The following is an 11,160-nucleotide window of genomic DNA, read 5'->3' as shown; positions in this document are numbered from 1 at the left end:
TGCGTCCGGAGCCTGTGCTCCGCAACGGGAGAGGCCACAACGGTGAGAGTCCCGCGTACCGAAAAAAAAAAAAAAGAATTTACTAGCTAAAGTGGATAGGTAAGCTCAGTTTCATGATAATATCTTACTGTTAGTTAAATATTTATTGACTCTCAATTACTCATTTAAATTATTTGGGAGTAAAAAAAACAGAAAAATTTTTTTATCTTTAATCATGATATTAGTTTAAACAAATATAAAAGTACTGCTCACTGCTTACCTGAATTCTGGATATTCTTCAAATAATTATAGAACCAACTGTGCCATTGGTGAATAGTGATGGTACATATTTAACCACTGGAGGAAAATATCAGTTGAAAGACCATAGAGACCTCCCTTCACCACTGCCTTTTTCCTGAGTTACATACCCTAGGGTTTCTACCAAACATGGAACTGAGAATTTTTTTCCTTATGTGTCTACTGTAACCCAAATCATTTTTCTCAATTCACCACCACCCCATGAAATTCCTCTCATTCTGTTTGCATACCAAGTTGCCATTTCAAGAAAACAAGAAAAAAGGAATAATACTGAAGCATCACCTGAAGGGAAATGTAATCCTAACAAGAAAAATGCAGTAAGAAGAAAATATAAGAAGAAATGTAAGTGTATGCTGGAAAAAAACAGATGAACTAAAACACCTAGGGAAATAAAAGGAGGGGAAAGTATATCATAATTATATTTTGCCACCAGTGAACTTTGAACCCTGTCCTGCTCTTCAGAATACCAACCCATTTTTCCCTCCCATTCCACTTACTAGCCATTTTAGGCATTTCTGTCACTGAACTCAAATAATGTATAAATATTAATGAGATTATGATTAGTCTTATTGGTTAGTAACTTACATACATAAGGTTTCTTTAAATAATGAAAATATTTTTGTCAAGAAAACTTCAAACAGGCTTTCATTTTGTACTCTGCGACTCTGAGCAATAAATCTTGCGTAATTTATATAATAGCAGTCCTGCTTACCATGCATATGTCACAATATAATTCTCAACAAGACAAATACATGTAATTACATTCACTAAGTAACACTGAAGAGCTCCAAATCATTCACGGTGAAAGCTGTAACTGCTTAAGTAAAATTAGTTTGGCTTTTCATTGAGTTTCTATTTCCTTTCATTCAGAGACTTAGCTTTCAATACTTAGAAGGAAAAGAAAAGGGAATTTTTGCCTTATTCAAGTTTAGAGAGCAGAGGGATCAGGGAAGGCTTGGATGCTGAGCTAAATAACTGATCTCCGATGTTTTTATCTGAAATTAGGAACATTAATATAGGGAGGGTAAAAGAGAAATGACTAACTTTACTTAAAATTATGAGTAACATCAAAGTGAAGGAAATAAAATCATTGTAACATTGAGTTTATTTATTCATTTATGTCCTATCTAGTTCTTGAAAATAGGGGTTTTTACACAAAAATAAGTATACGGATATAAAGTAATAGGTCACTAAAATATATATAATTATTGTATATAAGCACAAAGCTAGCCCAAAACTGGCCCCATCCTGTTTCTAACAAGATAATGAGTTGATTTTCAGAGGCAACAGAATGAAACCACAAGTCATGCAGCCAAAGCACGCTCAGAGGAGAAAATTTTGACCTCATACAACACCCTGAACCAACGTTTCTCCCCTCCATGGAACAAAAGGACCATGACATGACTGGAAACTGAACGCAGGGAATCCTTTCACAAGGGAAGGGTCTGTTGTCCAGAAAGATCCAGTATTGAAGCCCTATTACCATACTTTACCATAAATGGCCGAGTTCCCAAGCCCTGCAATGGAAACCTGCACTGCCAGTGCTTCCGCATCTCAACCCTCTTGCCCTAAATCATGAAAGTTTGACCGAAAGTCAGATAAGGGAGACAGATTTCAGCCCTGCCTCCCCATCTCCTTGCTGGTTGACCTCAAAATAAAGCTTTTCCTTTTCTCAAAAGCTGGTGCCATGGTATTGGCTTCCGTGCCTGTTGAGCAGCAAACCTTTGCTTGGTTACAGTAATAATTACCTAATTATTGAGGACTTTCTAGACACTTTACCATGTACTCTGTATGCATCATATATTTTAATCCTCACAAATCTCTTCAAGTAGGTATTGTTAACCCTATTTTACCACGTAGAAAATTCAGACCTACGGAAATGAGGTAACAAGTTCACACAGCTGCTAAATGGCACAGCTGAATTGGAGCAGAGTCTGTGTGACGTAAAATCCCACCACCACAGAAGATCAGCAGATGATGCCAGGAGTGAAGCTTCAGGCATAAACCTGCCTGGCTTATTAGGTTATAAACCATAACCTAATATCCTTTATAGCTGCCAGAAGTGAGTGACAGATTTGGCTCAGATTTTCCAAAAGGGAAGCATGGAAGCCTAGGAAGTTAGTTGCACTATTTACAGTAGATTTTTCTTTTCGTGACAAGAGTCCCATCTAAACAAATACAAGTTAACTAACTCCACAAAAGCTTTTAAAATGCTCCAGGAGGGAACAAGTAATTAGTACCAATTATCTATAAATACTTTCTTTTTTTAACGTCTAAAAGTACATTTTTTCTCAGTGGATTTGGCCTTGCTCTATAATTGAAGCATCTGTAATACTACTAATTCATTCTCCTAATCACTTTATTTTTAATGTTTTTAATCAATACAACAGCATATTCAGAAAGGTACTCTTCACAAATAAGAAAGCTAAAGGTCACAGAAGTAAAATAACTTTAAATCACAGTTTGCCTAGCTCCTGACACATGCTCTTACTACAACACATCCGTAGCCAGAATGCTGAAACAGTACTGTGATATTGTGATTTACAGTAAGAAAAATATACTTGGTTTTCAGCCCCATTTCTGGCACAGAGCTCCTAAAACTCCTGTTTCCTAAGTGATGAGAGCCAGAAAGGTGTCTTTAGTTATGTTAATGAGGATGGGGCTGGTTGCCAGGACAGAAGACCACGTGGTCAGAGGGCTTGGACTTTCAGTCTCCCCACCACCACCCCCATCTCTTGGGAGGGGAAAGGGGCTGGAGGTTGAATCAATTGCCAATGGCCAGTGATTTAATAAAAAATGTCTATGTAATGAAGTCTCCATAAAAACCCAAAAGGACTGGGTTTTGAGAATCTCAGGGTTGGTGAACACTTGGAGATTTGGGGAGAATGATGCTCTCTGAGAGGGCACAGAAGCTCTGCATTCTTTCCCACATACCTTGCCCTATGCATCTCTTTCATCTATCTGCTTCTGAATTATATTCTTCTATAATAAACCAAAGACCTAGTAAGTAAAATGTTTCTGAGTTCCACGTGCCACTCTAGCAAATTAATCGCTCCAAGGAGGGAGTTGTGGGAACCTCTGATTTATAGTTGATTGGTCAGGATGGGTGACAACCTGGGGGGCAGTCTTTAACCAGTGGGATCTGATGCTATCTCTGGGACGCAATGTCAGAATTGAGCTGTATTGTAGGACACCCAGCTGGTGTCAGAGCATTGCTTGTTGTGGGGAGACATTCCCACAACAGAAATTGGGGTTCAGAACATCCATTCAAGTACTATATATCATTTTTTAATAGTTTGTTTTTCATTGAATTCTAGTCGGCATACATATTTTATCTTAACTATCTGGCTTAATGTATTAGGGACAAAGAAAGCATCTAGGTTTATATTCATCATACACTTTAATGTGATTTCTTACATAAACTGATGATAACAAATGATTAAAGAAATGAGAAAAATGTATAAAGTAATAAACACGTGCGTTTGCATTATATTCTGAGTTATTACTACCAATAAGATGATACTTCTGGGACATCCCTGGTGGCGCAGTAGTTAAGAATCCACCTGCCAATGCAGGGGACACAGGTTTGATCCCTGGCCTGAGAAGATCCTGCATGCCACGGAGCAATAAGCCCGCAAGCCACAACTACTGAGCTCAGGCGCTGCAACTACTGCAGCCCACATGCCTAGAGCCCGTGCTCTGCAACAAGAGAAGCCACCGCAATGAGAAGCCCACGCACTGCAATGAAGAGTAGCCCCTGCTCATGGCAACTAGAGAAAGCCCACGCACAGGAACGAAGACCCAACGCAGCCATAAATAAATAAATAAATAAAATGTAAAAAAAAAAAAAAGATGATACTTCTGCCTACATATAAACAATAGCATCTTGTAAGAAGACCAGGTTACTATGACTAGACTGAGGACCTAAAATAAGAAAAGAAGAAAATATTTCCTCCTTTCCTTCCCTCTCCTCTTTTTATAGGAGAATTTATTCTGAAGGAAGAAGCTTTTAATATATACATTCCTCCTCTATAGCATTATGTGAAAATTTATTTCAGTTTAAAAAAATTAAAATAACACATACATCATTTTTCTTTATTCTCAACCAAAAATATAGATCACTTAGATTATAGAAATTAACCTAAATCATTAATTGAGGCATACAAATAAAAATCACTAGTGAGTTCTATAGTAGGTAAATGGATTATATGGATTTCCTATGAAGAATCTTTTGCTTGGGGAATATTAAAGTTAAAATAGTATTTGAGACATGCAAACAACTGCTCATTTCAAGCAAATGACAATCCCTCCTCTAGGCATCCATAATTCTTTTTTTTTTCCCTGTACGCGGGCCTCTTGCTGTTGTGGCCTCTCCCGTTGCGGAACACAGGCTCCGGATGCGCAGGCTCAGCGGCCATGGCTCACAGGTCCAGCCGCTCCGCGGCATGTGGGATCTTCCCAGACCAGGGCACGAACCCGTGTCCCCTGCATCGGCAGGCGGACTCTCAACCACTGCGCCACCAGGCAAGCCCCATAATTCTTTACTTGCACCTCTGTTAAAAACTTACTATTAAATCTCGGCCCACCTTCTATTCCTCTCTCACTTTGAATCACCAAAGATTCAGCTAATGTCTCTCAATACCACAATTCCTGATGTATTTTAAAATATTTTTACATTTTCATTTATTTTAAATTAGATGATGTATGCATGAATAGGTACACAAATAGATTAATTAAGAACAATGCTCTAGAGATATTTAAAATGATTTGGTATAATTCCTGATTATCAACAACTTTCTATTTGGGACAAAGTGCAAAGAATCCATATGTTAACTGCAAACAATTTAATTTCAGAAAGGTCTGTGTTACTTAATTTAGTTTTCTTTGTTTTGGAGGGGTTTTTTTGGCCATGCCACATGGCTTGTGGGATCTTAGTTCCCTGACCAGACCAGGAATCGAACCCGGGCCCTCGGCAGTGAAAAATGCAGATTCCTATCCACTGGACCACCAGGGAATTCCCTGTTTTACTTAATTTAATACACATATGTTAGATACCTCTATTAGTGTGCACAAATTAGGACAGAATCCTTGAAGACAAACTGCAAGACTGTCCTGGGCTTGGAAGACAAAATTTCAGTTTCAGTTTCAGTTTCAGATATCAAGGTTACTGAATAAAGATGTACACATAGTAAACAAAACAAGGATATAAATGTTGCTATATATCAAGGAATTTTAAAACAATATTTTTTGTGGGCTTTTTGTTTAGAGGGATGATTTTATGGCAGAACTCTAAATGTAAGAAAAGAATGTATCCACTTGCACTTGAGCACCAACTGAAACTTGTCCTGAAATTTATGAGGGCTTAATACAAGCGCTAGAATCTTAAGGAGAAATGAGGGCAAAATCAATAAAACAAATAAACACAAGAAAAAAAACAAAACAAAAAAAACAAAGCAAGGTCGGGACTTCTCTTCGTGGTCCAGTGGTTAAGCCTCCCTGCTCCCAATGCAGGGGGCCCGGGTTTGATCCCTGGCCAGAGAACTAGATCCCACTTGCCAAAACTAAAAGAGCTCACGTGCTGCAACTAAGACTCATGAAGGCAAAAAAATAAATAAATAGTAAAAAAAAAAAAAAAAAAAACAGACCAAAAAAACCCCACAAAGCAAACAACCAAACAACCAACAGTATCACTAAAGATGTCCTAACAAGTCATAAGCAAAAAAACAACAGCTGTTAAACTGGCTTCAGAATTTGCCTCTATAACATTAAATTCAACACTAAAGTCAAAAATAAGATGAAATAAATAAATAATGTTAATAAAATTTGATATGAATATATTACAAACCAATAATGTAAATCCAACTATATTTTTCCTGCATGAAGAAAACAAAGTTTTCTCAAATATTCAAAGGATTAGAAATAACATCACCTGCTCACTGCAGATGACAAAATTATCTTATGAATATTAAAGCCCTCTGTCAGGATATATATAAAAATTAAGAATTCAAGCCTGGAAGGGACATATACCTTAACTCCTAATCAAGGACCACCCAACCTAACACTGCAAGTGCATTATAAGGGAGTGGAAAGCAGACAAAGGTCAGAAACTCTCAATATGAATCCTGGATAAGTGTGTGACCTGGGACAAATCAATCTCTCTTAGAGTGCATAAATAGACACATCTGCATATACATAAAATATGAAAAATCACTGATAATTTTTAAATTATCTAGCAGCAGTAACAGAAGTTTGTAGTGCTTCTAGCAGAATCCATATAAAAATACAGGTAAGCTTCTTCCTTACACATGAATAAAAAATCTGTGTCTGGTATAGTATTGATATATTCCACTAATTGGAAAATTCTTCATTGCTTATGACAAAAATTAATCCTAAATTTACCCAGAAAGTAAAATAATTTGTCTTTGCTAAAGGAAATAAGTCTTTAACCTGAATACAATGCCCAGAATCTCACCCTTTTTTCTAGTCAAACTCTTTTTCTCTATCTCCCATCATGAACCAGTTAAGCTTGCCCCCTTGCATATCATAATCCCTTTCTTGGGCTAACTGCTCAGAACATGTTCAGTTTTGTCTTATGTTTTCTTCCCATTGTGTTCTCTGCTCCAACAGTGTGACATTCTCTGTCCTCCACTAATTTCAATTTGCTTATTCTGTACGGTACTGCTGATGATTTTAGCTATTATTGCTGTTCTATAACTCACCATTTAGCTTATTCTGTGAATGGCAAATTATATTTTATTATAATCATGATTCTAGATTTACGTACTATGCATGCTAGTAATACACAATTTTAAGCTTTATATATCTTGTATATATTTTTTACATGAACTTCAATGTCACTGAATTAAAGAACAAGGGATAGAATGATGAATTTAAATAGCAACACTAAATATTATCTCAACTAGTTTGGACGTGTTCACTAATATAAAAGTTATTTGAAAGTTCAGGCTTGCTGCTCAATGCCCAGAGAAAAATCTGTCCTTACATGCCTAATCTAACAAATATAAAACTAATAGATGTATACAATACCAGAGTAGACGACAGAAATTCAATTTATTAACTTATACAAAGCTATTGAACTTAAACGCACTGCCATTAGCATTCAAAGAGATAATGCATGTGAAGCCTGAAACGTAGTGAGCACTGAATATACACATATCAGTTATTATCTGTTTTACATCTTATTGCCCAGTTACATAAGAATCAAAGCGATTATAGTTTCTTTGAATTTCTGATTGCACATTGACCATGTTCAATATGCACTGAACACTGCAATTTCAATGCATTTAAAAACATTTATTTTCAATATTTATTAGAATATTTCAATATTTATTAAATAGACTCCTTTTCCTTTGGGTTATTTTATCTTCTCTGGCTATCTTTAATTTTCCCTCTGTGAGTACTAATGTCATTTTTTGTGGCCTAAATTTGTCTTGCTTCTACAGAGCAACCTGGCCTTAAGCTACACTCAGATAACTTGACTAGGAGAAATCCGTAAACTTTTCTTAAAACTTACTGTAAAAGTCTGTGATTTAAGAATTTACCAAATTCCCCTATTAAATGTTTGTTCTCTGTTTAAGGTCAGAGGTCAGTAAAAATTAATTCCCTCATTTTCAAATTTTAGGGAGTTGCCTCACTGTATCACCCAAGAATTGAAAACGAGCATGTATCTAGAATATTTAATGCCCCGATAAGCATGCTGGAATCTGAACCAGTATTTTTTTTATGATAGCTATGAATTTTTTCCTAATGACATACCCATGGCAATATATTTAGCAAAATTTATTTGGTTCACCTATTCATCTTTGATTGATTCATTGCAAGTAATTAATTAAAACAGATATGTGCTTTAATTTGTGCTAGTCAATCAAGCACCATGGAAACTGACACCCAGACTGTATTTTCCCTTACAAACAAGTTTAAGGTGTCTACTTTATCTTAAATTAGTAAGCATATGGTATTTCTGAAGAATAAAATGGCAATATAAAGATTATATATAGATTTTAATTCCCTTCAAATACTTATAAAAGCAATTTTGAATTTTCTGTTGATGATTCTACACATCTAAATTAATCCAGGCTATTGTTTCTGAACATATCCAGAATATGCTGTCACTGCAGATATTTGCAGAGCTTAGTGAAGTTTGAAAATTACATAATGCAACAGTAACATTAATTTCAATAAAGGTAACCATTAACTTATTATCAATTGTTGTAATGGAAATAAAATATGAGACAAAGAACATGACTGATTTGAAGCCTTGCTATTTCCTGAGCATTTAAATATATTCAAGTTACAACCCTTCTATGAATCCTGCTTAGAATGGGAGGTAATATATATTGAGGATAAAAAGCTATAAAGAGATGTTGTAAGATATGATTCAGAACTCCTATATATATATATATATATACACATATACACATACACACACATAATGCAAATTGTGACATCTGTGCAAATGTATCTTAGCATTGCCTAAAATTGAAGACACATATCATTCACTGGGGAGCAGGAAACCCATGCCAGCCCCAGCCCTGCAGCTTCTGGCTCCTCTTCTCCTGCTTCCTTGCATGGAGGTACAAAATAAGAAAGAATAAAAGAAAAGGACAAGGACTATCACTTCCAGCATGATCAAGTAGCTCCTACTGGACCCAATTCTCTGTGTAAAGCAACTATAAACTCCAGACAAACTACAAAAAAGGAATGACTAGAAGGCAATGGAGAATAATCAAATGAAGGTACATTCAGGAGCTGAACTGACACTTGTTAATAAAGAATGGTACTGTGTGAGTATGTGGTTTTTTTCTCCTGGCTTTTAGTTTGAAGTTAGACCAACATTTTCGATGTGTGAAGTGACTATAATTCTTAGAGAAATCCTGCAGACTTCCTGACCTGAAAAACCAGAAGACATATCTCAAAGCAACTGTATTTCTAAAAACTGAGAGGAGACTTCCAGAAAGGAGAAAGCCACAGAGGAGGAGACCCAAATTATAAGCTCTACCCAAGTCTCTGGCTTGCTCCTAACCCATAAATGCATAGGGCAGACTCAAGGTAGCCTCCAATGGTTCTAAAATAACTGAACAGAGATTTGAGATGTAATAAAAGGTTTGAAATTTAAATGTAACCAAATCGATTGCCTATTAAAACAAAACCAAAAAAATCACCATTCTTAAGAATATAACCAAATGCAAATATATCAGAATCAGTGGGATACAGTCAAAATTAATCTTGTATGAGGAACCAGAAAAAATTGTTACTCATTCTTAAAGGAAAAATTATCAACAGATTTGAACCCTTAAATTATCCAGATGTTGTAATCATCATAGAAGGACTTTTAAATCAGCTTGTGTGTGTGTGTGTGTGTGTGTGTGTGTGTGTGTTGAGGGAGTGTGAAGAAGAAACACTCATACAAAAATCTAGGAAATCTCAGCAGAATAAAAAAATAAATAGAAACTCAATAGAAATTCAAGAAAAATACATATCTAAACAAAACATTCTTTGGATATGCAGAATGCAGATCATAGAGGACAGAATCAGTAATCTTAAAGGTAGATCAACAGAAATAATGCAGTCTTCAGAACACCATGACATAAGTTTGGAAGAAAAATTAATAGAGCTTCAGGAACCTGTGGGACATGTCAAAAGTATAAAGTACACGTAATATGAACTCAAGAAGGTTTGGCAAGAGAGAATGAGACAAAAAAAATTTGAAGAAATAAAGGCCAAAAAACTTTCCAAATGTATGGAAGACGTATTTTTACACTAACAAGAGGCTCAGTAAACCTGGACTAGGAATAATATAAATAAAACTAAATCCCAGCAAAGAAAAGTTAACTTGCTAAAAATCAAAGAGAAAAAGAAAATCTTAAAATTAGCTAGAGAAAATGGAATATTATACACAGGGAAAGAATAGTTCATATCACCATAGACTCCATATCAGAAACTATGGAGGCAATAATAAAGACATTTTCAGATAAAAGAGTAAGAAAATTTGTCACCAGCACTGCACCTAAAAGAAATGCTAAAACAATTTCTTGCAGTCGGGAAAAAAGAAATAGTACCAGAGGAAAATACATACCATCTGGAAAGAACAGATTAAATAATAAATATATTGATAAATATAAATTTTTCTCTTAGTGTAGTTAACACACACATGACTAAAGCAAAAAATATAATGGTGTCTTTTTGGTGTATAACATTTTTAGCACGAGATAATAATTAACATACATAGAATGATGAGGTTATGGTAACACATGGATGGATCCACATGGTTGCAGGTTTTCTATATATCATGTGAGGTAGTAAAATATTAATCCTATATAGATTGTAAAGACTTAATCCCAGAGCAACTACTAACAAAAAAAATCCAATAGATAATTTCTAATGGAATTCGAAAATTCATTCAAAGAAGAACCAGAAAATCAGAAAAGGGTAGAAATAGAGGGGATATTCACAATAAAATGGTGAACCTAAATCAAATGATATCAATAATGACAGAATGTTTATGGATGAAACCCTCTAACTAAAAGGCAGAGATTAACAGAATAATTAATAAAAGCAGGACCTAACTGTATGTTAAATATGAGATGAAATTTAAATGTAAAGCTCAGATAGATTGAGAGCAGATGTATAAAAATTATATATAATACAAACCCTAAGAATAAGAAGCCTGGATTACCTATTTTAATACGAGATAAGGTAAGCGTCAAGAAAAGTCTACTGCCAGAGATAAAGCAGGATATTTAACAAAGGTAAAAGGCTAAATTCATCAGGATGATCTAACAATCATAAGTGTGTATGACCTGAGAACCAACGTTCAAAACACATGATGCAAAAACTACAGTA

The sequence above is a fragment of the Pseudorca crassidens genome, chromosome 7 (assembly GCF_039906515.1).
Source record: "Pseudorca crassidens isolate mPseCra1 chromosome 7, mPseCra1.hap1, whole genome shotgun sequence".
Lineage (NCBI taxonomy): Eukaryota > Metazoa > Chordata > Mammalia > Artiodactyla > Delphinidae > Pseudorca > Pseudorca crassidens.
The sequence above is the reverse complement of the archived record's forward strand: the minus strand, read 5'-3'. Positions refer to the sequence as shown.